The sequence below is a fragment of the Artemia franciscana genome, unplaced genomic scaffold, assembly GCF_032884065.1.
Source record: "Artemia franciscana unplaced genomic scaffold, ASM3288406v1 Scaffold_1294, whole genome shotgun sequence".
In the NCBI taxonomy this organism is placed as follows: domain Eukaryota; kingdom Metazoa; phylum Arthropoda; class Branchiopoda; order Anostraca; family Artemiidae; genus Artemia; species Artemia franciscana.
The window spans coordinates 67,689-76,253 of record NW_027062784.1 but is presented as its reverse complement, the minus strand read 5'-3'; positions in this window follow the sequence as shown (position 1 = coordinate 76,253).

The following is an 8,565-nucleotide window of genomic DNA, read 5'->3' as shown; positions in this document are numbered from 1 at the left end:
TCAGTTCAGTTTTTTTTCAGTTCAGTTCAGTTGTCAAAAGGAACAGCAAGTTGTCTTTTCCTTTGTTGTTGTCTGTTTCCATCTTTGTTGTTGTTTCCTTTTCCAGTTGTCTGTTCCTTTGTTGTCTTTCTTTATGCTGCAAGGACCAAATCGGACCAAACTTTAAGATATTCATTTATTAGACACCTTACTCATATCAAACTAAGAAATAAATATCTAAAAATCCCTAAATTTAGAACTTTCGAAGAGAAAGTCCATATGGCCAATCGAACGATAAAGGATGGATGATCTCTATATGTGCAGGTATGATAATGCCTGTACTAATATCCCTGTTCTCAAATGCACTTGGTATAATAGTCCATTTTGGTGTAAGGAGCCCATTTTTCACAGTTTTTGCGATAGCTTAGGACTTCTACTTTTTCAGAGGCGTATACCGTCTCTCTGACCTTTGCAAGAAATTCCCAAGGCAGACCTTAAGCCTGTAGAAGAAGTATCGCAGATCAAAGGGACAAATTGCTTCAGAAACACTAGGAGTTTTAGAGACTTGGTTACTTTTTGAACAAAGGTATTCGAATCCATCTAAAATTTGGTTGACATGCGCCTACAGCCATAGCTATGTTCCCAAGACATTTTTAACCACTGACCCTTGTTGTTCAAGTACTAGAAATCTCCGAAATTATATATTTTGGAAATCCCAATTTTGAAACGTTGAATTCAACTAGCACAAAGATTGCAATTGCCAGCTGTCTAGGCTTCCTTCACCGTAACAATGTCTCAACAGCAACAGTTCCCTCTGGAACCCAAGCTCCTCTACCCTCGGCAAAAACTACTTACTTCATACACTTTTGGTAAATAAAATCACTTCCGTGCAAAGGCTAGAGAAGGAGTTTAGGCCCCATTCCTAGTCGTTTCACTCCGTGATAAGACACTCCAGTGTTTTTTTCTGCTCTGTTAGAGTTCACTTCAAAAGGCTAATTTTCCTTTTTTTTCAACACTGGAGACGGCTAGACAAGGTATTTTTTAAAATTTCTGCTTTTGTCTTTTTCGGTTCCTTTTTGTCCATTTGCTGATAGGAACCTCGTTTTTTAGGTTATTCTTTTTCTTCTTCTTTCGTCAATTATTTCTTTTTCCTTTTGCACAACTTTTCTAAAAATGCACGTAAGAAGAATGGGCTGTTTACATATTTTTTTTCCCCTAAAGCTGAACAGGTCGTCTTCTCCCCGCAAATCATATTCTGTGGACCATTCACCCATTTTTAGTCAAATAAACAACAAAAACTTTTGAGCCGATTCCATGGAGAGGTAAAGAGGTAACTATCTACATAAAAAGAGACCGGGTAGAGGAGGGGGTCCACTTGCTTGTCGATTAATTTTGTCCTTAAAAAGGGCACACAGCAACAAAAAACCAACAAATCCAAGAAGAAAAATATCAAACAGTTCGTGGTAACGAACTGTAGTAAGGAGCGATCCGGCTCAATAGTAACCAAAACTCTAAAAAAATGAATTTTGATATCAATAGCTGCATCAAAAGAATCGCATTTTAATGCTGATTTTAAATATATAAGTTTCATCAAGTTTAGTCTTAGCCGTCAGAAGTTAAGAGCCTGAGAAAATTTGCCTTATTTAGGAAAATAGGGGGAAACACCCCCTAAAAGTCGTAGGATCTTAACAAAAATTACACCATCAGATTCAGCGTATCAGAGAACCCTACTGTAGAAGTTTCAAGCTCCTATCTACAAAAATGTGGAATTTTGCATTTTTTGCCCGAAGACAAATCACGGGTGCGCGTTTATTTGTTTGTTTTTTTGTTTTGTTTTTTTTTTTCCCCAGGGGTCATCGTATCGACTAAGTGGTCCTAGAATGTCGCAAGAGGGCTCATTCTAACGGAAATGAAAAGTTCTAGTGCCCTTTTTAAGTGACCCAAAAAATTGGAGGGCATCTAAGCCCCCTCCCACGCTCATTTTTTTCCCAAAGTCAACGGATCAAAATTTTGAGATAACCATTTTGTTTAGCATAGTCGAAAATCATAATAACTATGTTTTTGGGGATGACTTGCTCCCCCACAGCCCCTGGGGGAGGGGTTGCAAGTTACAAACTTCAACCAGTGTTTACATATAATAATGGTTATTGGAAAGTGTACAGACGTTTTCAGGGGGATTTTTTTGGTTTTGGGGGTAGGGTTGAGGGAGGGGGCTATGTGGGAGGATCTTTCCTTGGAGAAATATGCCATGGGGGAAAAAATTCAATGAAAAGGGCGCAGGACGAATCTGGTCACGTTAGAAAAAAATGTCAAATTAAGAGCTTAATATACAATGCTGGGTGTTCGGAGCCTCTCTATTATGGAGTATAATTTGAAAATAACACAACTATACGAGCGATAAAACATGTATACCACAACCATAACTCAACTAACGAAAGAACTGCTAAGAGATAACACAACTATAAAGCGAAAACAGGTGAAAACTAACGGGAAAATAAACGAACTAAGAGGTGGAAGGGGCCCAGAGAAAAAATATAATCCTTTTTCAATTTTGAGCCTAACTTCCGCAAAGGAGTAATAATATCAGAAGCCCCGAAATACCGAATTATTTTCTTTTCAAACACTTCGTGGTAAGGAACTGTAGTAAGGGGCGACCCGGCTCAATAGTAAACGAAACTCTAAAAACGGAATTTTGATGCTAAAAGATTCGAATTTTTACGCTGATTCTAAATATTAAGTTTCAATTAATTTAGTCTTTGTCATCAAAAGTTACGAGCCTGAGAAAATTTGCCCTATTTTGGAAAAAAGGGGGAAACATCCATTAAAAGTCACAGAATCTTAACGAAAATCACACTATCGTATTCGGTATATCAGAGAACTCCATAGCAAAAATTTCAAGCTCCCATCTAAAAAATGTGGAATTTTGTATTTTTTGCCAGAAGACAAATCACGGGTGCGTGTTTATTTACTTGTTTGTTTGTTTTTTTCCCAGGGGTCGTCTTATCGACCAAGTGGTCCTAGGATGTCGCGAGAGGGCTCATTCTAACGGAAATGAAAAGTTCTAGTGCCCTTTTTAAGTGACCAAAAAATTGGAGGGCAAATAGGCCCCCTCCCATGCTCATTTTTTTCCAAAAGTCAACAGATTAAAATTTTAAGTTCAACATAGTCGAAAACCATAATTACTATGTCTTTGGGAATGACTTACTCCCCCACAATCCCTGAGGGAGGGGCTGCAAGTTACAAACTTTGACCAGTGTTTACATATAGTAATGGTTATTGGGAAGTGAACAGACGTTTTCATGGGGATTTTTTGGTTTGGGGGGGGGGTGGGGTTGATGGGAGAGGGCTTTGTGGGAGGATCTTTCCTTTGAGCAATATGTCACGGGGGAAGAAAAATTCAATGAAAGGGCGCAGGATTTTCTAGCATTACTATAAAAAAAAACAATGAAAAAATAAACATGAAAACGTTTTTTCAAATGAAAGTAAGGAATAGCATTGAAATTTAAAACGAACAGAGATTATTACGTATATGAGGGGTTCTAAAAATACTTTAGCATATAGAGCGAGGTATTTAGGAGGAGATAGATACCTCGCTCTTGATGCTAAAATATTTTTAGTGATTTCAACTATTTATTCTACGGCCTTTCTGATTCAAGGGTCATTCTTAAAGAATTGGGACAAAACTTACGATTTAGTGTAAAGAGCGAGGTATTAATGAGGGTACAAACCCCCTAGTACACATAATAAAAATATAAGAACATAAAAGTTTGTTACGTAAGTTAATTCTTAAGTTACGTATATTTTTTACTAATAAAAACGTTCGTTGAATAATAAAAGTTCTAGTAGCCTTTTTAAGTAACCGAAAAATTGGAGGGCAGCTAGGCCTCCTTCCCCACCCCTTATTTCTTAAAATCGCCTGATCAAAACTGAGAGAAAGCCATTTAGCCAAAAAAAAATTAATATGCAAATTTCATTTCAATAATTTATGTGCGGAGAGCCAAAATCAAACATGCATTAATTAAAAAACGTTCAGAAATTAAATAAGAAAAACTAGTTTTTTTAACTGAAAGTAAGGAGCGACATTAAAACTTAAAACGAACAGAAATTACTCCGTATATGAAATGGGTTGTCCCCTCCGCAGTCCCACGCTCTTTACGCTAAAGTTTTTAATTGTTTTAAAAAGTAGAATTGTGGCAAAGAGTCAAACTTTAGCGTAAAGAGCGAGGGACTGCGGAGGGGACAACCCATTTCATATACGGAGTAATTTCTGTTCGTTTTAAGTTTTAATGTCGCTCCTTACTTTCAGTTAAAAAAAACTAGTTTTTTTTATTTAATTCCACGTAGAAATGAGTATTTGCTTGGGATCTACAAACTAAGAACACTGTTTGCTAACGGAAATCGAGGATGTTCAAAAACTTGCTACTAAAATAATACTGATACCCCGTTATGTTAGCCATCAAAATGTCAGAGTGCTTAAATTTTCCCATTTTGTCTTGTTAAAGACATGATCTAATAATGAAAATCCTAAAATGGTTTAACAAACCAAGAAGAATGATCAAATATCGTAAGTTCAACATATGTCATGCCTATCCTCAAGTATTGCTGTCCTGTTTGGGTTCTTCGAACTCAGAACATTGCTTTTTGTCAGCAAAAATAGAAGATCTTCAAAAACTTGTTACTAAAATAATTTTGAGGCCATTATAGCAGCCATGAAAATGCCTTGAAAAGTTCTTAAGTGTGCTAATTTTGTATTTTCGAAAATATGATCTAAGGATGAAATTCGGAAAGATGATTTAATATACAAGAAACACCGAAAATATATTGCAGATACAGGCTATATCAGGCTTATCCTCACGTATTGCTATCCTATTTGGGGTCTCCAAACACATAACACTGCTTTTTTGTCAAGAAAATAGAAAATGTTCAAAAACTTGCTACTAAATAGCACTAGGGCCCCCTTATAGCAACTATGAAAGGGCCCTTGAGTTCTTAAATTTACCCACCGTGTTGTGTCGGAAACATGATCTGATAACGACAGCGACATTTGTAAAAGAAAAACAAGAAACACATATTCTCCATCCCCCCCCCCCAATCAGCGGACTTACCTTCAGAACAGACTGCAACCTGTCAAGTGTCATTCATACATACTTATAGACTCATTCGTGCTATTATTTCATCACTTTATTTAACAAGTAACTTTTTTGTGTTTTCTTTGGAATTATAAAAGTAGCATAATTGCGTTGCGAGAGCAACACTTTGGTTTTGTCCCGTTTTTTTTTTCCTATGCCACCGTTCTCAGCTTATTCCTGGAAACTGGTAAGGGTCTAACCTGTGCGGTTTTTACGGAAAGTGTGGACCTCAGGCCGGATTGATGAATATGACATTACATTTTGGAAAGCTCCGCAGAACTCTTGCCTTGGGCCAAAAAGGATGGTTTTTGCTTGTCCACGAGCCAGAGCCTATGGTGTGCAAAGTGAAGTGGAGATATATAGCCTATGTTAGAGAGGAGTATCTGAAGTTGTGCAGCCAAGCCTTCGTTTCATCAAACCATGTTTCTGCTTTCGAGTGGAAAGCTCCGTTCTAGCAGGCAAGCAGGCAGGCACCAGTTTCAAATTGAAGATGGACTAAAATCTATAAGTGATAAATATATGCGGCAGTTACCTGGCCCACAGCCAATATATCTTCTTTGAGTGACAAATAGAAAAATTTACCGAAGCAAAAATGTGGCATTTTCCCACGGGTCCGAAAGTGCTGTCATCTATTGTTTCTATCGATTTCTGTTCGCGATTTCAGCTGAGTTTATCATTCGGTTTTTCGGACTTGGGATTGCGGCAGAGAAATGGTATCAGATGTGCCTAATAAACTTTAGAAGTTCTTTCAAAGTTCTCCAAAGAAATTGGAGCTTATCCTTTGCTCCTTTCTAAGTGGTGACGTTAGAAAGTTGGCCTACGGCAAAAAAATCAACTTTTTAACTAAGACAGATGGAACTTTTTGTTCGACAGCAATCGATAGCTCTTAATGAGCTAATCAAAGCATATGACATCCATTTTTTTGGTAAAAATTCCTTCATGAGGTTTACCAGTTTGAAAGTTTTAAGGGGTTGACAACTTCAGTAGTAAGGTACACACTGAAACAAAATCTAGGCCGATACAAATTGCGACACATATAGAGGACCTGTAAGCAACAGCTGGATGTTAGGTAATAATCGAATTCGGCAATGAGAGGTTAGCAGCTTTTGCTAGTTGGTGTATCTATTATTTGTTTCCAGTGTATTTGATGATAAAACCAATTTGACTCCAGTGGTAAGACATGTAGGGGACTTGTAAGTAATAATCTGCTGTTAGGCTACAGTCAACTTCAGGGATGAGGGGTTTGTCATTATGCTAGTTGGTGTACCCATTTATTTTTTCTGGTGAACTTGATGCCTACCACAGGAAAGGGACTTATAAGTAAGAATCGCTTCACTTTGGGCGAGAAACGGCTTTTAGCTCATAATCATCTTCGGCAATGATGGGTTTGCCACTTTTGCTAGTTGGTGTACCTATTATTTGTTTCCGGTGTAGTTGATGGTTAAACCAATTTGGTTCCAGTGGTAGGACATGTGGGGGACTTGTAAGTATTAATCGGCTTTTGGGCTACAATCATCTTCGGTGATGAGAGGTTTGCAACGTTTGCTAGTTGGTGTACCCATTTATTTGTATCCGGTGAACTTGATGTCTATCACGGGACAGGGACTTGTAAGTAAGAATCTATTCACTTGGGCTAGTTATTTGTGCAAATTGGTGCACATTGTACTTGATCTCTTTAAATCTGACAGAATTAAGTGTTTACGCAACGGGTACAAACGGGTACAACGGGTACAATTTATTCGATATTATTTTGTAGTTGTTGTTTTTTCACCGCTAAGGAATAGCCTTTGGTCATGAGATAACTGATTGCGTTCTTGTTAGGACATACCGTTCTAAAAACTTCGATAGGCTGACAACTTCATCATTTAACCGATAGCGAAGAAACAAGCACAAACGAGAATGTAAAACAATGAGATAGTTTCGTAATAATTAATAGAATGTCATCTATGGTATTTTGATCCTGAAAAGTTAGGGATGGCTTTATAATACCAACTAGATTATATAAGATATTGTTCCGAGTTTTTATCCGTCATGATGTCTACGATTGAAAAGCATAAAGTTCAACTGGCTGTAAAGTCAATTTAGTCCCTTCTTTTGATACTATTTTGGTGTTGTTTTTTCAACGCTGAGGAATAGCCTTTGATCATGTGATTACTGATCGATAGCGAAGAAACAAAACCAAAGTGTTGCTCTTGCAACACTTTAGCCGGCGAAGCCGGACAAAGGTTGCCGCGACACTTCACGTTGCCCGGGCAACGTAGGTCTAGTTTAGTGTTGATTTGTGAGTGACACGAGAACTGTTTAAATTAATAATTATGAAAACAAAATATGGATAAGCAGAAATATTTATTGTCTATTTACCATACAACGTCGCTAACATTTAAGACATCTGTGTTTCTCAGGATGATGAGTTTCACTTTATTATAAAATTATTATTATTACAGATTTATTAATGTTTTACTTTTTCTTTAACATTTATACAGATTTAATATATTAACTGTTAATAGCATCTCTGAATACATCAATTTCGGGAAGAGTCAATAACCCATTCTGAAGGAAAACACCCCTTATGAAATCTTAATTTTGTCATACGTAACTCATTTTTTATTTCCTCGAATATCATTTTGATCGCTATATAGATGGCACTGTTTAGAACCTAATATAGCATTTAGCGTGTGCATCTTCTGATTCTTGAAGTGTTTACCATTAAAGAGAAATTGGCAAATTGCTCTACCGATGTCAGGTTTGTGACGTAAATCTCAAATAGTTACTAAGTTTTGTAATATTGTCTATTAAATATTTAAGAGTGAAATTCCGCTAGTAACAACTTAAAAATAAATATATTGTTACAAATGGTGTAGACTGTTATATTCATAATTATAAATATAATTTACATTTTAGAACAGGTCAAAGAGTTAGTTTGCTGTTGAATATCTTTGGAAGTTTGAATTCCAGCAAAAAGTCTTAACAGTCTTTATCCAGCAATATATAAAGTCTTTATCCAGCAAAAAGTCTTAACAGAAATTATCTGACGAAAAATTGGTATTTCTTTGTGAGAAAACAGCAAAACTAAGTGATGGAGGATAAAAACATTTTTTTTTGTGGTAAATTAAAAACTTGTTTGGTTATTGACTTGCCAGGAACAGTCAATAAAAGGTAAGACTACATTTCTTTGGCTAGGCAGATAATCATGGGTCTAAGGCAGATGCAATAATAGCGGTCTAGTTAGTAAATTCACCCTCTAAGAGACATTCCAAATTATCCAACAACAAGTCTTTTCTTCAAAAATGTTTTCTTTAGAAGAGCCGTTTTTTTTTGCACCGACAGGAGGGAATGTATTCTATGCTTTCTTTGAATTCTTCCTGATTTGATAGCGTGGATTTCGTTTTACAAAAATGTTAAATAACCTGGGTAACACTTCACAGATTTAATCATAAATACAAAAAGAAGAAGGCTA